Genomic DNA, 7500 nt, shown 5'->3' with positions numbered 1-7500 from the left:
TTTTTCACTTTCTGTCTCAATGCGTCCGAAAGTCTTCACTGCTTTCAGTCTGTTTACTTTTCTCCCCCTACTTATCTCTCTCTCTCTCTCTCTCTCTCTCTCTTTCTCTTTCTTTTTCAGCTCCTCTTTTCACTAGGTTCCCCCGTTACACCTCCCTTCTGCTGCTGCCCTGTTCAAAAAGTCTTCTTCTTCTTCTTCTTCTTCTTTCTCTTTATATTTCTTTTAAATAGTCTCTCCGTTTTGTTTTTTCTCCACAAAAGTTCTCCTTGGTTTTTTTTTCTTTAGCTTTTAGCTATGAGAAATTCCACTCGTCTGTTTGTGTCAGTCATTCCCCTGCGTGTGTGTGTGTGTGTGTGTGTGTGTGTGCTAAAGGGCCATGGATCAGAGAGGAAGGGGGGAGGAGGAGGGGGAGGAGGAGGAGGAGGAGGAGGAGGAGAGAGAGAGGGAGAGAGGGGGATAACAGCTGTTGTTCAGCCAGTGAGAAAATTGGTCTCAGCTACTTTTGATCCCACTGCTAATTTACACACACACACACACACACACACACACACACACACACACACACACACACACACACACAGATCTCTGCCTGTCTTTCTCCATTATCTAACATTTTCAAGCTTCAATAACTTGAATTTAATATGAAGTGTACATGATCCACTACAAGAAAAGTTTCTTTTAAACCTTCAGTTCAGTTAAATTCAATTCAATTTAAACTTATTCAATTTAATTCAAATTAATTCACTTTGATTCAAATTAATTCAATTCAGTTCAGTTCAATTCGAATTGATTCGATTTAGTTTTATTTGTTTAGCGTTTTTAACGATGGACATTGTCACCAAGCAGCTTTACAGAAACATATCAATTTAATAAAATTAATATACTTTTATATTTATCCTTCATGAGCAAACCAGATCTGAACTTCCTGAGAAACCTTACGAAGAAACAGACTCGAAAACATCAACCTCATCCTCATCTGGGACAGTGTGAGCTCAGGTCTTTCCCTCCCCGTCAGTCAAGGTAAAGGGGCGTGGCTTCTGTATCTGTCAATCAACATTTACTGCATTTGACAGGCGCTCTTTATTTCACCAACCTGATCAGTGGAGGTTCCAGCAGACTGGTCAGTCATCCAACATCCAAACCACAGCCTCAGAAGTGGGCGTGGCGTGTGTGTGTCAGTACCAAGCAGAAAACTTCACCATGTCAGCGATCATTAATCTGTTTATAATCACTGGACAGTGCGCTGTACACGTCTCTGTGATACTGACTGTTGCTACGGAAATCAAAACCTGTTAGAACAAGCGTGTTACATAGAAATAAAGCTGCTGTTCGAAAATTAATCATCTTCTGACCCATAAGCAGTGCACAAGCAGAAGCCTTAATGTGTGTGTGTGTGTGTGTGTGTGTGAGAGAGAGACAGATCTGGTTCAGATATTGTACATCTGGGGATATGCTGAGAACACACACGACTTCCTGAAGCATTAGGAACAAGGCTGTGGTCATAAAACTGTCCATTAAGCCGCTGCTAAAAAGCAGACACATGTACATCCTAATTGTGACTGTCAGATAATATGGAGTGTGTGTGTGTGTGTGTATTTGTGTGTGTATTTGTGTGTGTGTGTCTATGTGTGTATTTGTGTGTGTGTCTGTGTGTGTATTTGTGTGTGTGTGTGTGTGTGTGTATTTGTGTGTATGTGTGTGTGTGTGTGTGTCTGTGTGTGTATTTGTGTGTGTGTGTCTGTGTGTGTATTTGTGTGTGTGTGTGTATTTGTGTGTGTGTGTGTGTGTGTGGGTGGGTGTGTCTGTGTGTGTCTGTGTGTATTTGTGTGTGTGTGTCTGTGTGTGTATTTGTGTGTGTGTGTGTATTTGTGTGTGTGTGGGTGGGTGTGTCTGTGTGTGTCTGTGTGTATTTGTGTGTGTGTGTGTCTGTGTGTGTATTTGTGTGTGTGTGTGTGTATTTGTGTGTGTGTGTGTATTTGTGTGGGTGTGTGTGTGGGTGGGTGGGTGTGTCTGTGTGTGTATTTGTGTGTGTGTATATGTGTGTGTGTGTGCAATGTGATGAAATCACATCTGGCTTTTGTCTGACAGTGATCTTGTTTGTTTTAAGGCCTCAAACACACACACACACACACACACACACACACACAGACGCACACACACACACGTCTTACACATTTATTTCCCTTTAACTGTGAGTCATTTTCTTAATCATTAACCTCTTTATCAGTATGCGACCGATTTGGACTTTTAACTCTATTATGACAACATTACACATTCTTCTGTGTGTGTGTGTGTGTGTTATGCAGTAAGTGATTGATGCTTCTCAACCAATCAGAAGCAAGTATTTCCCACAGCTTTGGTGTATATATATATACAGCCTGTACAACAGTGTAAATTTGCTGTCCCCTCAAAATAACTCAACACACAGCCATTAATGTCTAAACCGTTGGCAACAAAAGTGACTCCACCCCTAAATGGAAATGTCCAAATTGGGCCCAAAGTGTCAATATTTTGTGTGGCCACCATTATTTTCCAGCACTGCCATAACCCTCTTCAGCATGGAGTTCACCAGAGCTTCACAGGGTGACACTGGAGTCCTCTTCCACTCCTCCATGATGACATCACAGAGCTGGTGGATGTTAGAGTCCTTGCGCTCCCCCACCTTAGGGTTTAGGTCTGGAGACATGCTTGGCCAGTCCATCACCTTTACCCTCAGCTTCTTTAGCAAGGCAGTGGTCGACCATTGCTGGAAAATAATGGTGGCCACACAAAATATTGATACTTTGGGCCCAATATGGACATTTCCACTTCGGGGTGTAGTCACTTTTGTGAGATACTGATATATATATATATATATATACAGCTCTGGAAAAGAATAAGAGCCCACTGCAAGATAATGAGTTTCTTGTGTTTTTTCTTCCAGGGTCATGTATTGGTCAGATGGTCAGATGAAGAGTTTTGTTTGATTTTTTGTGAACTGCTGACAATATTTCTCCTAAATTCAAAATATAACTATTGTTATTTAGAGCATATATTTAAAGAAAATGACAACACATGAAATAACCCAAGATCATGCAGTATTTTCAGAGCTTTAATAACTCAAATAAAACAAAATGTAAATAATTTGTAAACAGATTGTGTTAATGCTTTGTGTAAATAACATTAAGAGATCAGTATTTGGTGGAATAACCCCGATCTGCATGGGTTTTAGCTCCATGATCTCCACCAGTTTCTCACACTGCTGTTGGGGAACTTTATACCACTCTCACTGCAAAAAAGCAAACAGCTCAGCTTTACTTGATGGTTTGTGATCATCCATCTTCCTCTTCATGACATTCCAGAGGTTTTCAATAGGGTTCACATCTGGAGATTGAGTAGTGGGCTATTTTTTCCAGAGCTGTATATACCGAGTGTGTTTATGTAAGTGTGTATTTCATGTGTTTATGTTCATGTTGTGGAACTGTGATGTAAATAATGCTGCTTAAAAACCAAGTATAGATTGCGTAGTGTGTCACATTAACAGTGTTTCTTTTCCTGTAAGACTGTGTGTGTGTGTGTTGCCTGTGTGTGTGTGTGTGTGTTGCCTGTGTGTGTGTGTGTGTGTGTGTGTTGCCTGTGTGTGTGTGTGTGTGTGTGTGTGTTGCCTGTGTGTGTGTGTTGCCACTTTTCTTTCAACTGTTTATTTTTTCGATAAATTCGACAAAAAACTTCCCTTTTTCCCCCAGACTTGAAGCAGTTGTTTTTTGTTGCCGTTGCTACAGTGTAGTTTAGCACTTAGATTTTTAAGAGGAAAAGTGTGAGAGAAACCCACAGGGTTTTGTGGGTTCCATTCGTAAACAATATCTCATCTCCACAAAGGATTTCAGTTCCTCACGTCTCCACCCGCAATCATCATCTGCTCCCTGAGGTCACGGCTGCAGCTGCAGTAACGTTTACCTCAACATGTGAGCCGCTGTCAGAAGGGTCATGTGACCGTGATGTCACGACATAAACGTTAATTCTCGCTGGTTCTTCAAGCAAACTGGGAATGTTTATGGTACTTCTTAGCTGTTTAGAGGAGGAGGAGGAGGTCAGGGTAAAAGACAGGAAGTAGCAGTATCACAGTGATGTCTCCAGTGGGTTCTTCAGCATGGGGGTGAGAGCAGGGGTAAGAGCAGAAGGTTACATTCAAGCACTGCATCAATATTTAGTTTCTTTCATGATCTTAAATGACCACCGAGGTATCGTTAAAGCTGTACTTTAAAAGGTTACTTAATGTTACACAACATGCAGCATGTGGGCGTGGCATGTAGGCATGGCCTATCCAGCTATAGTAACTGTAATCCATTCTCTTGCAGAGCAGTTAACAAAACAATTCTGTCTGATTTCCACGTCTCATATGCGGCTTCATGTTAGATTAGCAAAACATGCTAACTCTACCAGCTGCACACCCTCACTAGTGATCTCTCCTACTGTCTTCCAAGTTTTATCTTTTATCTTTTATCAACAGGTTGTGTATGATAGGATAGAATTGAACAACAATTCCAGTTTTTAAATAAAAGTTTTGTATCAAATGGAGACTAATAGCAGAAACTGGAGAATGTCACAGCGCATGCACCACAGCACTGAGGGTGGTGCTAGCTCAAGTGGTTAAGGCGCTGGGTCATTGACCGGAAGATCAGGGTTCAAGCCCCAACACTGTCAAGCTGCCACCACTGGGCCCTTGAGCAAGACCCCCAACCTCCCCTGCTCCAGGTGCGCTGTATCGTGGCTGACCCTGCGCTCTGACCCCAAACCTCCAAGGATGAGATTTGCTGAGAAAGAATTTCACTGTGCAGTAATGTATATGTCACAAACAAAGACAACTCACTGGACTGAGGAATCGTTTGAGTTACTGAAATCATGACTCACTGCTGCGTACGTACATGTAAACCACGCTAATATGAACACGGCTGAAAACATACAAAACACGTAGCTGTGATGGTTCATCTGAAGGAACAGTACGCAATTCAATTCATTTGTAAATTGTTTTTAACAAGAAGTATAGAAAAGAATGATAAAGTTTAAAGTTAAGTTACTATTTTATCCCTAATGAGAAGCCTGAGGTGGCGGTGGTGAGGAAGAACTTCCTGAGATGATCTGAGGAAGGAACCTTGAGAAGGCTCAGAAGGGAACCTCATCCTCAGTAGAGTGTAGTAGCTTTTTTCAGCTAAAATTCTACATTAATTCATTATTGTATTACTAACACTGTACTCATTTTAAAGCAACTTGAGAACTGTTTAAACTCATTTATCTAATTCAAGTAATTCCACCGTCTCGTTTCTGCAGGTTTGAGGCACATTTCTGTGTTTTCAGACCTGAACCCAGCTTTTTCTTCACCAGGATACAGATGAAGGAGATTTGGGGTAATAAATACTAACAGAACGACTGGATTGGATAAATGTTGGTCACATTTTGATTACCATGTGCTGGAAATCATGATCCACTGTACACTCTTCTATTTAAAGGCTTGAGCTCCACTCACTAATCATTTAATCCCACAAGCTCATTTTCTGTTTGGTTTCTGCTGAATATTTTCCATCATCCTTTTTTACATAAACAGGGAGGAAATCTGGGCAGGGAAGAGACTAAACCCTGTTCACTGACACTCATCTTGGAGCAGCAGAGCTAACCTTAAACTACAGGATTACTGAGTGACACGGTGCTAATTTACTAAATACTCATGTAAACATGATGAAAGCTGTGGTTTCAACTCTCAGTTAAGGAGGTGTGGCCTCTGTGTGTTTAATTCTCAGTGAAGGAGGCGTGGCCTCTGTCTGTTTAATTCCCAGTGAAGGAAATGTGACCTCTGCAAGCCTTAGTCTCAGTAAAGGAGGCGTGGCCTCTGTACATCTTAGTCTCAGTGAAGAAGGCATGTCCTCTGTATGCATTAGTCTCAGTAAAGGAGTCATGGCCTCTGTATGTCTTAGTCTCAGTGAAGGATGTGTGGCCTCTAACTGTCAGTCTCAGTGAAGGAGGTGTGGCCTCTAACTGTCAGTCTCAGTGAAGGAGGTGTGGCCTCTAACTGTCAGTCTAAGTGAAGGAGGTGTAGCCTCTGTACCGCTTAGTCTCGGTAAAGGAGGTGTGGCCTCTGTACGTCTTAGTAAAGGTGTCGTGGAATCTGTACATCTTAGTCTCAGTGAAGGAGGCGTGGCCTCTGTATATCTTAGTCTTAGTAAAGGAGGCGTGGCCTCTGTACATCTTAGTCTCAGTGAAGGAGGCGTGGCCTCTGTACATCTTAGTCTTAGTAAAGGAGGCGTGGCCTCTGTACATCTTAGTCTCAGTGAAGGAAGCATGGCCTCTGTACCTCTTATGCTGAGTGGTCAGATCACGGTTGTTTTCACACTGCTCCACTATCTGGGAGCATTCACAATCTGAGAGTTGTGTTCACATTGCACAATGGATCGGCGACAGGAGGTTTCACACTGAATGCCTTCACAGTAGGAAGAGGAACAACTCTGTCTGCTCCACAAACTGCCTTTCACAACCGAATTCACGCGAGAAACAATAAGCCATGCTTACTGATATTGTGGTCTATTACTCCTCCCTGAACTGCCCACTGTATCTTGCTCTCTCACTCTAGGTCATCACCGAGGTATTTTTCAGTCAGAACTCCTTTCACACTGCAGGAATTTGAGTTGAAGACAGGTCCAGATATTTAGCATGCCTTATATTTAATGGGCATCGGTGACGCATCAGCGACTCGCTCAGATCATGTCTTTGGTAATTCACAGTTCAGAGTGATTCAAGCACCAATTTGCTTCTAATTTCGGGCATTTGTCGGCGATTTCGCAAATCTTTCGGCGACTGAAAATCAGGGCTAAAATCAAGCAGTGTGAACTCTGCATTAGTCTCAGTAATGGAGGTGTGGCCTCTGTACGTCTTAGTCTCAGTAAAGAGGGTGTGGCCTCTTTTCCTCTTAGTCTCAGTAAAGGAGGCGTGGCCTCTGATCCTGTCAGTGCCAGTAAAGGAGGCATGGCCTCTGTTTGTATAGTGTCAGTAAAGGAGGCGTGGCCTCTGATCCTGTCAGTCTCAATAAAGGAGAAATGGCCTCTGATCCTATCAGTCTCAGTAAAGGAGGCGTGGCCTCTGATCCTGTCAGTCTCAATAAAGGAGAAATGGCCTCTGATCCTATCAGTCTCAGTAAAGGAGGCGTGGCCTCTGATCCTGTCAGTCTCAGTAAAGGAGGTGTGGCCTCTGTTTGTATAGTGTCAATAAAGGAGGCGTAGCCTCTGATCCTGTCAGTCTTAGTAAAGGAGGCATGGCCTCTGATCCTATCAGTCTCAGTAAAGGAGGCATGGCCTCTGTTTGTATAGTGTCAGTAAAGGAGGCGTGGCCTCTGATCCTGTCAGTCTTAGTAAAGGAGGCGTGGCCTCTGATCATGTCAGTCTCAGTAAAGGAGGCATGGCCTCTGATCCTGTCAGTCTCAGTAAAGGAGGCGTGGCCTCTGTTTATATAGTGTCAGTAAAGGAGGCGTAGCCT

The 7500-nt window shown here is 42.8% G+C and overlaps 1 protein-coding gene across 2 annotated transcripts in view; it reads right to left on the bottom strand.

Annotated features, from left to right (window-relative positions):
- The window catches only part of LOC131347131 (adhesion G protein-coupled receptor E5), a 23812-nt gene extending 23459 nt beyond the window's left edge, over positions 1–353 (bottom strand). For both annotated transcript variants that reach the window (XM_058381043.1, XM_058381042.1), the window contains exon 1: positions 1–353. This exon is cut by the window's left edge and continues 106 nt beyond it. The gene's annotated coding sequence lies outside the window, so the exon portion shown is untranslated.
- Positions 354–7500: the final 7147 nt, after the last annotated feature.

Source organism: Hemibagrus wyckioides, linkage group LG26 (genome assembly GCF_019097595.1).
Source record: "Hemibagrus wyckioides isolate EC202008001 linkage group LG26, SWU_Hwy_1.0, whole genome shotgun sequence".
Classification (NCBI taxonomy): domain Eukaryota; kingdom Metazoa; phylum Chordata; class Actinopteri; order Siluriformes; family Bagridae; genus Hemibagrus; species Hemibagrus wyckioides.
The sequence above is the reverse complement of the archived record's forward strand: the minus strand, read 5'-3'. Positions and strand labels throughout refer to the sequence as shown.